This window comes from Vidua macroura, chromosome Z (assembly GCF_024509145.1).
Source record: "Vidua macroura isolate BioBank_ID:100142 chromosome Z, ASM2450914v1, whole genome shotgun sequence".
Lineage (NCBI taxonomy): Eukaryota > Metazoa > Chordata > Aves > Passeriformes > Viduidae > Vidua > Vidua macroura.
In genome coordinates this window covers 73,252,280-73,262,182 of record NC_071611.1, presented here as the reverse complement: position 1 = coordinate 73,262,182, position 9,903 = coordinate 73,252,280, and positions in this window count along the sequence as shown.

The following is a 9,903-nucleotide window of genomic DNA, read 5'->3' as shown; positions in this document are numbered from 1 at the left end:
AAGGAAGTTAGAGAAGATAGAAGAATGGCAGGAAAAAGGCATGAATGAATTGTTAAGGGAGGCACAGAGAGTTTATTTGAGGAGGGAGGAAGAAAAGATGAAATCGAAGGCTAGAATTATGGTTGCAATAGCTAGGGAGAGTCAGGACAGAGAAAGGGAAGAGCCAAAGGGAAGGGAAAAATCAAGGAAGGAGGAGATTCGAGGGCAGGATGCAGACTCCTGGGAGGGGAAATGTTTTTATTGTGGTGAAAAAGGTCATTTTAGGAAGGAGTGTAAGAAATGGAGAAAAGACAGGAGGCTGTACAAAGAAACGGAGATTGGAGAAAATGATGATTAGGGGTGTCAGGGGCTCTATCCCCTGGGGAAGATGGGTGAGCATAAGTTGGAGCCCTTGATAAATTTGGAAATAGGTCCCCAGGGGGAAGAATTTGAATTTTTAGTTGACACTGGGGCTGATAGGTCATGTGTTTCACGGTTCCCAAAAGGTTGTAAATTGAGTCAAAGAGTGTGTAAAGTGAGAGGTGCTAGTAATGAGCCTTTTGAAGTATCGGTAATAGAGCAAGTTGTGGTTAAAGGAAATTCAAGAGAAGGATATGTAGATTTGTTATATATGCCTAAATTGGAATGTAATTTATTAGGTAGAGACCTACAGGTGCAATTAGGGGTAGGGGTAATCCCTAAAGAGGGAAAGATGGTAGCAGAGATGCTGGTTCTCAAGTTGGAGGATGAAAGTGAAATCAATAGCGGAGTCTGGGCAGAGGGGGGAGGCCACAGCCTACTCGATATACCCCCTATAGAAGTAAAAATGAAACCAGGAACTTCACCAATTCGAGTAAAGCAATATCCTATTTCGGCCGAAGGGAAACAAGGACTAGCTCCAGTTATAAAAGAATTGATTAAAGATGGAATACTAGAACCATGCATGTCTCCCCATAACACGCCGATATTACCGGTAAAGAAATCAGATGGTACTTACCGATTAGTCCAAGATCTAAGGGAGGTGAACAAACAGACAATTTCACGGTACCCTGTAGTAACCAATCCGTATACACTTCTAAGTAAGGTACCACCGAAACATGCATGGTTCAGTGTGATAGATTTGAAAGATGCCTTCTGGGCTTGTCCTCTAGCTGAAGAAAGTAGAAGTTGGTTTGCCTTTGAGTGGCAGGATGAGGAAACAGGAAGGAAACAACAACTCCAATGGACCCGGCTACCCCAAGGTTTTACAGAATCCCCAAATTTGTTTGGCCAGGCTTTGGAAGAATTGTTAAGGCAGTTTCAACCGGTGGGAGATACCCAAATTCTGCAATATGTTGATGATTTGTTGGTGTCAGGGGAACAGAGGGAACAGGTTCAAGCAACAACAGTGAAATTATTAAACTTTTTTGGGGAAAAGGGTTTAAAAGTGTCAAAAAAGAAACTCCAATTTGTAGAACAGGAAGTGAAATGTTTAGGTCATCTGATTGGGAAAGGATACAAGAAATTAGAAGCTGAGCGAATTCAAGGGATCCTCTCCCTACCTGCACCGAAAACAAAAAGGGATGTAAGGAAATTGTTGGGGTTAATCGGATATTGTAAATTGTGGATTGATGGGCATACTAAACTGGTCAAGTTCCTATATGATAAATTAGTTGAAGAAGAACCTCTAGATTGGAATGAGCAAGATGAGCAGAAGTTACAGGAGTTGAAAGAAAAGTTAGTGACAGCACCAGTTTTAAGTTTACCTGATTTAGACAGACCCTTTGAGTTGTTTATAAATGTAGAAGAAGGTATTGCATATGGAGTATTGGTCCAAAAGTGGTGCGGAGATAGAAAACCAGTAGCTTATGTGTCTAAGCTATTAGACCCGGTAGTGAGAGGATGGCCTACATGTTTACAATCAGTGACTGCTACCATAGCTTTGGTAGAGGAGGGATACAAACTAACATTTGGGAGCAAAATCAAAGTGTATACACCTCATGATTTGAAAACTATATTGAGTAAGAGAGCAAGTCAGTGGATTACAGACAGCAGGCTGTTAAAATATGAATTGATGCTCACCAATATTGAGAATTTAGAATTAGCCACAACGAATGTTCAAAATCCAGCCCAATTTTTGTATGGAGAGCCACAAGAAAATTTAGAACATTGTTGTATAGAAGTCATAGATTTGCAGACCAAAGTAAGGGAAGATTTGCAAGAGCAGCCGTTACCAGAAGGAGAAGTGTTGTTTGTGGATGGTTCTTCCAGGGTAAAGGAGGGGAAGAGAATGTTAGGATATGCAGTAATAGATGGTAAGAGTATGGAAATTATAGAAAAAGGGAGGCTTCCAGCAAAATGGTCTGCACAGTGTTGTGAGGTTTATGCTTTACTAAAAGGGCTGCAGTGGTTAAAGTACAAGAAAGGAACTGTTTACACTGACTCCAAATATGCCTATGGTGTAGTACATACGTTTGGTAAGATCTGGGGAGAAAGGGGGTTTATAAACTCTAAAGGCAAGACCCTAGTCCATGAAAAGCAAATCAAGGAAACATTGAAAGCTCTCAAAGACCCTTTGGAAATTGCAGTGGTACATATAAAAGGTCACCAGAAAGGAACTTCTAAAGAGGTGCAGGGCAACAATTTAGCAGACAGAGCAGCTAAAGAGGCTGCCTTAGAAAAAGAAGAGAAAATCCTGCAGTTAGTCAATCTGGGGGACAGAGATAATAAAGAAAACCCAATTTTTAGTGAGCAAGAACAAAAAGAGTTGCTAAAACATGGGGGAATAAAAGATGAAAAAGGGAAGTGGATAATGCCAGATGGGAGACAGGTGTTAAACAAAGCGCTAGCCAGGAAAATTTTGGAGAATTTGCATGCTTCAACCCACTGGGGAACACAGGCCTTGTGCGATCATTTTCTGCGAACTTATGTATGCATTGGTATATTTGAAGTAGCTAAGATAATCACAAGAGATTGTATGATTTGTCAGAGAGTAAATAGAAAAGTAATGAGAAAAGCCCCACTGGGTGGAAGAGAATTGGCCCAGAGACCTTTCCAAAATGTCCAAGTCGATTTTACTGAACTTCCCCCAGTCCAAAAGTTTAAGTATTTATTAGTGATAATAGATCATCTGACTCATTGGGTTGAAGCATTTCCAACTACAAGAGCTACAGCAGGAGTGGTTAGTAAGATCTTACTGGAACAAGTCATACCGAGATATGGTATTGTAAACATTATTGATTCAGACAGAGGGCCACATTTCACAGCCAAGGTCCTACATCAGATAACAGAGGCTTTAGGAATAGTATGGAGACTTCATACCCCGTGGAGACCTCAAAGCTCGGGAAGAGTGGAGAGAATGAACCAAACCTTAACAAATTGGTGGAGGAAACAAAAATGAACTGGTTAAAATGTCTTCCATTAGCACTAATGAGAATAAGGACAAAACCAAGAGCCGATATTGGCATTTCTCCTTATGAAATGATGTTCGGGTTGCCATTCCTAACTGTCTCAGACCACACAGGGACTTACGAAGAGGGAGAACAGAGCACAAAGAAGTATGTACAAGTGATCGCGAATACCTTAGAGGAATTAAGGAAAAATGGATATCTTCCCCAAAGTACCCCAATTGACTTTAAAATTCATTCGTTTCAGCCGGGAGACTGGGTTTTAATAAAGGTGTGGAAAGAACAGCCATTATCTCCCATGTGGGAGGGTCCCTTCCAGGTTCTCTTAACTACTGAAACTGCAGTAAGGACGCAAGAAAGAGGATGGACACATGTCACAAGAGTCAAAGGTCCGGTACAAGCTCCCACCGAGTGGACAGTGATCAATACATCTGACACAAAACTGACTTTAAAGAGAAAACCTCAAGAGAAGTGAAATAAGAAGGAGAGCAGGGTTTTAATCTATTATAAACTGTTCAGATGTTATTTATTAATTGTTACCTATTATTTAAATAATTATTCTAACTTGTTATTAGTGTTAAAAGTTAAAATTGTTTGTATTGAAGTATTTATTATAACTCGCGTCAAATTTCTGGTATTTTTTTATTGCAGATCCCAAAGAATAGAGCATCCTCCCACTCATTTAGTAATCAGGCCCTAAAAAGAAACACTCAAGTCAATACAAGGAGGGAAGTAAGTCACTGCAGGAGGAGGTAACGGTAAGATCATATTACAAGGGGCAAGACCGGGTCAGGATACACTCTTGCCACAAGGCAGATACACCATAGGCCTTCCCAAAGTGGGGTGAAAATATGGAGGTTGGGAGAGTGCCCTGTACCGGACCCTTGTTGCTGTTAGCACTGCTAACAATGATAAACATCCAGGGAAGTCAGACAGACCCCTGTGATAGATGTTACTATCCACTTTATGCAGGAGACTCTCGGAGTGCCGTCCTAAGAATTCATACAAATCCGAGTCCCAACTGTATTGACTTTTTACAATTAACAACATGTGTAGAGGACGGTACAACCTATTGGCTCTCCGAAAACAGGAAATCATAAACAAAAACTGTTGGGAGAATGCCCTACAAGGGAAAAATGGATATGTTTGGAGAAAAAGCCGGAGAAAAAGGAGAAAGCAAAAGAGGTTCACGAGCCTGACTTTATAAAAGAAAAGGAAGTGAAAGGGGTAATAAGAAAAGGAGCAGGACTCAAGATTCTAGGTGGGAAAAATCTGTTTTTAGACCTAGTTGAAAAGATCAGCCATGAATTTAATATAACTAATTGTTGGATTTGCAGAGACACTAGAACAGCAGAAATCTGGCCGTGGGAAGGAATTGCACTGAGTCCAAAAGAGATCTTAAGGTTAATGAAGAATAAGATGAGAATCCAAAGGTCATCACCTGTGCAAGATAAAAGGAATGACGAAGAAGTATGGAATTTAAAATCTGAGGTAATCGGGGAAGAATGTCTGTGGAGGAAGGGATCTTCTAAGTTCATTTCATATGTGGGTGAGTTATCCTGTAAACGATATCTAGTTACCAACGATACCCACCAATGGTGGATTCCTGGGGCTCCTCACCTCTATTGGTCTAGAAAACAAAAACAGGGATGTTCTTATATTCAAAAGGAAAAGTTATATGAATGTATTACCACAGATCCCAACCCTTTCCATGATGATCCCCAAATGTACAAGTTTTGGAGTAAAAATGGGGTCACTTCTGTAGAACATCATAAAATCTGGAGAGCTCCAAATGAGTTATTTTGGCTTTGTGGTAGAATGGCATATGTAATGTTGCCTAAAGATTGGACAGGAAGTTGTACACTAGGTATTATAAAACCTTCTTTCTTTTTACTGCCCAGAGACGAAAGTCAACATCTAGGAATTCCCTTATATGATGAATTAAAATGTAAAAGAAGAGACTTAATTGGTGGTTCTCAAAAGTGGGGGGAAGAAGAGTGGCCTCCAGAAAGAATAATCGAGACATATGGCCCTGCCACTTGGGCCCAAGATGGGTCGTGGGGGTACCGAACTCCCATTTATATGTTAAATAGAATTATTAGATTACAGGCAGTGTTGGAAATCATAACCAATGAAACGGCCATGGTCTTAGATCTAATCTCTACCCAAAACCGCCAAATGAGAACGGCTATCTACCAAAATCGATTAGCATTAGATTATTTATTGGCAGAAGAAGGTGGGGTCTGTGGTAAATTTAATTCATCAGAGTGTTGTATTGAAATTGATGATTATGGAGATCTTATCAAAAACATTACAACCAGGATTAGGAAATTGGCACATGTCCCAGTCCAGAGATGGAGCCCTCTAACAAAATTAAATTGGTGGGATAACCTCTTAGGGGGAGAATGGTGGAAGAAGGTTTTATTGATTGTAGGAGGTGCCTTAATAAGTCTTATTCTACTTCCTTGTTTAATACCTTGTTTAATTCGGTTGATAACTAACATTGTGCAGAATTCCCTAGAAAGCTTAAGCAGAGAGAAGATCGAGAAGATCATGATCATACAAGAAAATAAACTGGGAGAGAACTCTGAAACTGCCAAGAAGACCTATGAAAAGTACCAGAAATTAAGAAAAATTTATCAAGTTTATGATACTCCTGTTTAAATTAAAGGTTTGATGCGGGCTAAAGCCCGATCAAAGATTTGGAGGGGGGAGTTGTTACAAATAAACTTGTTTTAATAGGTGGGAGTGGTGATGGGTAAATTGTGTCGGGTGGGTTGTAGGTAATTGTTAATTAATGTAACCAATTGTCAATGTAATGAATTGTTAAATTGTTAATGTAGTAAGTGGTTGTGAGTTACTGTTAGTTACGAAGTTTAATATGTACCATTAGTTAAGTGTTTGTGCACAGTTGCCAATCGGGGGGGGGGGGGGGGGGGGGGGGGAGGCCAGGTGCATCGGAGAACGACATCATCAGTCCAACCTGCTATTGGAGAAACAGATCAACCAATGGTGCCTCGAAGTTCAGGAATGATTGGCCAGAAATGCACCATCTTATAAACCAATCAAGGACCAGAAAAGGAGCCAATCAACGAGAGGATCAAGAACGCACCAATCGACAGCCTCCAGAGACTTTAACAACCCCGGGTGCTGGCCACCCCGGGTCTTTCCGCAGACTTTGTTGCCAAGGAAACATCCTGTGCCTGTGCACAGTTACTGTTGCACATTGTTACTTTCTGGCTTGCCGCTGAGGTCCTGGGCTTATCCTGGGACCTTGTCCCCAGCTGTCTGTGATTTTAATAAACAGGCCCAAATTTTTTTAACATATTCTGGCTTTGAATTTGCCTGTTCGTAACAGCGGGAGGCAGTGACAGCTTGTCAGCTCCCGTCTGCAGGAGCCGGTGCCTCACACAGCTCTGGGAGGAAGCGCCTGCAGTCCTGCAGTTCTGCACTGAGCCAGAGCAAAGGTGGGAAATGCAAAGTGTTTTGCAGGAATACTCAGGGCCAGCAGGCCAGCCTGCTTTGTGCTGTCTGGCGCACAGCAAGCGCTGTGCAACGCAGCTCTGAGCTGCTGGGAGAGAGGGAATTGGGGACGAGCCTGAGGGTTTTGCTTGAGTAGTCAACTGATTGGGAAGAGAGCAGAATAATTGCAGTTGGCAATCTGTGTTTTCTTCATTAATTTCTGAAAGAAAGTCACAATGTGTTGTGGGTATTGTCAAAGAAAAGCCTTATAAAAAAATCAGGCTTTGCTCTGCTAAAAATGACCAGCTGGCCTGTTATGTCTTCTACATACAGCTAGCTAACTTCCCATGTGAAAAATCATAAAAATGACTGCAGTTATTACAGTTTGCATCTGGAATAAACAAGAAATCTGTCCTATGAGAGTCCACAAAGGAAAAAATGTAAACACCTGAGTAAAAGAGAGAGTCTTAGCACTTCCACACAAAAACACCTTCTCAGCAATGAATTGTGTGGCAAGAAAACAAGCAGGCAATTGGAGTTGAACATCAGGTCTGTGAAAATGGTATAAAAATGAGTTATGTGAATAAAGAGTTGCCTTTCCCTGCACGAAGAAACTGAGTCCCATCTACTTTATTGACACAGCAATGTGGCTTCACTCAGCAAGAGCAGTCACAGGGTGTATTGATGAAAGGCTTGTGTTTGATTCCCAGAATGGGAAGGAGAGGCGCTAAGTGTAACAAATAGGGCTTAGTCTTGTGAATTCCTTTAGCTTTAACAGGCAGCACTGAACCCTGTATTGCCCCATTGCCGTGCTTAATGTGTGCAAGTGGCTGTTTTAGCCTTGAGAATAAAGAGAGCGGTCCTGCTAAGAAGGTAGCTGGAATGCATTCAAAGGGAAGGAAGTGTTTTTAGGAGGCTCTTGACCAGCAATGGAGAATTTGAGGAATGGAATATTTCCCAAACGCCTGAGTCAGGAACTGGAGTCGTGTCCAAGGCCCTGCCATATTTGATCCATTTTTGAGCAGGTTGACAAGACAATGAAGAAAAGTGTATTGTTTAATGGATGGTGTTATGGACAAATTCAACTGGGGAGGCCAGTTATAGATAAATCAATTAAGAAGATGTCATGGTTGGACACTGGCGCAATGCCAGCGTCCCCATGAAAATGCACCTTCCTTAAATAAATGCTGTGAGATGTTATCAGGAACAGAGCAGGCCCAAGCTTAATAACAAAGAAAAAAACTTTATTAAACTACTACTAATACAGAAAACACATAAACTAAATCCAGGATGAAGACCTTTTAAACCACCCCTCCTCCTCCCAATTCCAAAAACACCCAGCCATGAAACATCACCCGAGATTCTTGATCAAATTACCACCCTTCAGGTAATCTATACTTAAACTATCAAGGGAGAGAGAAGTCTCTCTTGCACCACAGACCCCCCAGGAAACACAGCTGCCCCCCTGTGTTTCCCTGTCACACATGGCAACCGCCCGGAAAAAAAAAATCTGCCAATGTGACACTCTCCATTCCATGTCACAGTGCTCTCACCACCGTGCATGGACAGACTGCTCATAGGGCTCCTTTAAGGATGCTTTGCCACAGACCCAAAGATACAACAGTTCAGCTTCTCATCTTGGGACTACAGTCCCCCCCATTTTCCCCTGGGGCCGAGGGGTCCAAAAACAGGACTCATCTTCTTCCCGAAGACAGAGGGCATCACCATTCCCTCTTCAGCTTTCTTCGTTTCTCGCCATTCTTGTGCTGTTCGAAGCTGAAACAGGTCTCCCTGGGTCACCACTGCATCCCCCTAAAATGCAGTCTCTATTGCAGGAGATTTTGGTTCAGTCTATGGCTAACAAGAAAAGTCCAGCCAAAAGCTACTTCATCATCTCCTCCCACTTAAATATTTCTTCTTCTAACATCTCAAGTCCCGGACTATCTCTCTTCCACTACAAATCAAGGAGGAGTAATACTTTTAAAAAGCCCTCATTTCCTGGAAAGGGTTAAACGTTCAGACTCCTTGGACGGCTGAAATCTCGGTCCAGCGTTCCGTCTCCCATGCTGGGCATCATCCCCCCCCTTTCTCCTTCTCCTCTGCCGGCAAATTTCCAGGTGCCGCCAGGCTCTCTGTCACTTTCCCTCTTGGGGGGGGGGCAAAGGCATCTCCACTTCTCTCCACCCTTCCGTCCACAGGAGCTGGCTCGGTTCCAGACCCTCAGCCCCTCGGCCTACCTGGACAAGGCCGCGTGGCTTCCCCTCCCCCACCCAGCCCATGGCTGGGCAGGGGAGAGCCTGCACTCTCTGACCACCGGAACCAAAAGAGACAGTTCCCCTGGGAGTTCTTGCTTTTAACCCCCTGTGTTCTCAGAGGCGTGTCCATACTTTCAGTGGTCACTCCAGGTGCCAATATCCAAACCTGACCACTGATTGGTTTGACCCAACTTCCTGGAAAAAATTCACTTCCATGTCAAACCAAGACAGAAGAATTTATTAAGCAAGTGGTAATGAGCAAAAGACAGTGCTGGGTGGACCGAGAGTCTCTGCTCTACCACGGCGTGCCCTCCCCCCTTGCCCTTTTTTGTTTTTATAGTCCATTTTATTTTCTTCTTTCCAGTTTATGTATTTTCTCTCAATGCACTCTGCGCCTGTGCAATTGGTTGCTAGGGGGTCCTTTTTTTCTGCCCTTGGTGGTCGTAGGGATGAAGGCTCCTCATCTTCCTTGCAGATTGTCCTTGGCCTAAAAGTTAACTTGCATATAATTAGTTACACAGTCTTCTATGCTACTTGCATCTGCACAATTCTTAAGCAGGATACTTGCTGTTCCCTCGGGCCCCCCCCTCCTTCTCCTCCCACACCTTGAAATTCCCTACTCAGTTCAAATTCTTATCTCCTTCAATGCTTGTTTTGATGAAGACCTTTTTATTTATTACAGGTGGGAACATGATCCTTGAAGGAGAAGCAATGTATTGGTCAATGGGTGGGCAGTTAAGGTTTGAAAGGGGAACAATGCATAAGGGAGCTGTTGTTGGCATGGGGTCGGTATCGGGAGCCACCGCGGCTTCATCTCACGC